The sequence below is a fragment of the Pleurodeles waltl genome, chromosome 10, assembly GCF_031143425.1.
Source record: "Pleurodeles waltl isolate 20211129_DDA chromosome 10, aPleWal1.hap1.20221129, whole genome shotgun sequence".
NCBI classification, from domain to species: domain Eukaryota; kingdom Metazoa; phylum Chordata; class Amphibia; order Caudata; family Salamandridae; genus Pleurodeles; species Pleurodeles waltl.
The window spans coordinates 1,004,740,506-1,004,743,516 of NC_090449.1; positions in this window are offsets into that span (position 1 = coordinate 1,004,740,506).

A 3,011-nucleotide genomic window follows, 5' to 3' on the forward strand; every position below is an offset into this window, starting at 1 on the left:
GACTCCATCTTAGATTGTTTTTTTCCGCTGTCGGGTTCGGACGTGTTCCTTTTCGCTCCGTGTTTCGGTTCGGAAAGTTAGTCAGAATCTCGGAAGAAAGCGTCGGTATTGTTCCGTTCGGTATCGGGATAGTTAGGTACATCGACACCGATCATCGGAAGACTTTGGGGTAGCTTCGATTCCCCCATCGGGGCCTGGTCGGCCCGACCGCGTGTGACGCCGAAGCCGATGGAACGGACCCGTTCCGTTTCTGCCCAAAATGTCACAGTAAGTATCCTTATACAGATCAGCACTTGGTCTGTAACTTGTGCTTGTCCCCCGAGCACAAGGAGGATACCTGTGAGGCCTGTCGAGCCTTCCGGTCCAGAAAAACACTCCGGGACCGAAGAGCCAGGCGTCTACAAATGGCGTCCACGCCGACAAAACAACGTTTCGACGACGAAGAGGAAACATTCTCGGTTCTGGACTCAGAATCCGGAGACTCCGACGTCGAACAACAACAACAAACAGTGAGTAAGACGTCGAAAATAAAGACCATCGAAAAAACAAAAGCCCAGGGGACGCCACTGCCAACAGGCCATGGCTCGACCCATAAAACCGGCGACCCGTCGAAGGTGCCGAAAAAGGGCACGCCCATAGCGAAGACACCCGACTCCGGTCGAGGGACCGCCATGGAGCAACCTCGGAGCCGAGATAGCGGCTCCGAGAAGCAAAAACAAGATGCCGGCACCGAAAAACATCGGCACCGAGACACACTGCCGAAAGCCACAAAAATTCAGTCGGTACCGAAGCCGAAAAAAGATTCTCTCTCGGCGCCGAAAAGTTCCACACCTCCTTCCTACACAGAGGAACAAGGAATAAGTGGCCAGATGCACAGATTTGGACAAGAGCTCCAAAGTGTAGAATCAGACTACACACAAAAGAGACTGTACATCCAACAAGACACAGGGAAGATATCAACCCTTCCCCCAATAATGAGAAAAAGAAGGATCGGATTTCTCAAGGATGACGCACAACCACAAGCCAAAGTGGTTAAAAAAGTCACGCCTCCGCCCTCTCCACCACAACAGGCATCGCCGGCACAAACTCCGCCACAAATGCACTCACCAGCGCAAACTACTATAAGTCAAGATAATCAGGATCAAGACGCTTGGGACTTATACGACACCCCAGTGCCGGACAATGATCCCGATTCATACCCCACAAAGCCGTCACCGCCAGAGGACAGTACCTCATACTCGCAACTGGTAGCTAGGGCAGCAGAATTCCACAATGTCCAACTGCATTCCGATGCTATAGAGGATGATTTTTTTATTTAACACCCTCTCGGCTACACATAGCCAATATCAATGTCTCCCAATGCTACCAGGGATGTTACGGCACGCAAAACACATTTTTGAAGAGCCCGTAAAATCAAGAGCCATCACCCCAAGGGTGGATAAGAAATATAAACCACCACCCACAGACCCAGTGTTAATTACTTCGCAGTTACCACCTGACTCCGTAGTAGTAGGGGCAGCTCGCAAAAAAGCAAATTCCCATACATCTGGCGACGCCCCACCTCCGGACAAACAAAGCCGAAAATTTGATGCGGCAGGAAAAAGAATCGCATCACAGGCAGCCAACCAATGGCGCATCGCAAATTCTCAAGCGCTGCTAGCCCGATATGACCGCGCACACTGGGATGAGATGCAACTTCTCATAGACCATCTTCCCCAGGAATACCAAAAAAGGGCGCAGCAAATAGTTGAAGAGGGACAAACGATCTTGAACAATCAAATCCGCTCTTCAATGGACGCAGCCGATACTGCAGCAAGAACAGTCAACACTGCTGTCACCATAAGGAGACACGCATGGCTCCGCACTTCAGGGTTCAAACCTGAAATCCAGCAGGCTGTCCTTAATATGCCCTTCAACGAAAAACAACTTTTTGGCCTTGAAGTGGACACAGCCATTGAAAAACTTAAAAAGGACACAGACACGGCCAAAGCCATGGGCGCACTCTACTCCCCGCAGAGCAGAGGCTCTTTTAGAAAAACTCCATTTAGAGGGGGGTTTCGTGGCCAACCCACAGACACCACCAGCCAACAAACAAGAACCACACCCTATCAGGGTTCATTCCAAAGGGGAGGTTTCAGGGGATATAGAGGGGGTCAATTCCCAAGGAGTAGGGGAAAATTCCAAACTCCAAAAACACCTCCACCTAAACAGTGACTTTCAAGTCACACAACCCCTTCACTCAACACCAGTGGGGGGAAGACTAAGCCAATTCTACCAATCTTGGCAGCAGATTACAACAGACAATTGGGTACTAGCAATAATCCAACATGGCTATTGCATAGAATTCCACAAATTCCCACCAAACATCCCTCCAAAAACACGCAAAATGTCACTACAACATTTAGAACTTTTAGGACTAGAAGTTCAAGCACTACTGCAAAAGGATGCAATAGAATTAGTACCAGTACAACAAAAAAACACAGGAGTTTACTCCCTGTACTTTCTAATTCCTAAAAAAGACAAAACATTAAGACCAATATTAGATCTCAGGACACTAAATACCTACATCATATCGGACCACTTTCACATGGTCACACTACAAGACATCATTCCACTGCTCAAACAGCAAGATTACATGACCACATTAGACCTAAAAGATGCGTACTTTCATATACCGATACATCCTTCTCACAGAAAGTACCTAAGGTTCGTATTCAAAGGAATACATTACCAATTCAAGGTGTTGCCATTCGGAATAACAACTGCACCAAGAGTATTCACAAATTGTCTAGCAGTAGTAGCAGCACATATCAGGAGACAACAAATACATGTGTTTCCTTACCTAGACGATTGGCTAATCAAGACCAACACAGTAAGAAAGTGCACAAACGACACCACATATGTCATACAAACCCTTCACAAACTGGGTTTCTCCATCAACTATACAAAGTCACACCTCGAACCGTGTCAGACACAACAATATCTAGGGGCAACCATCAACACATCAAAAG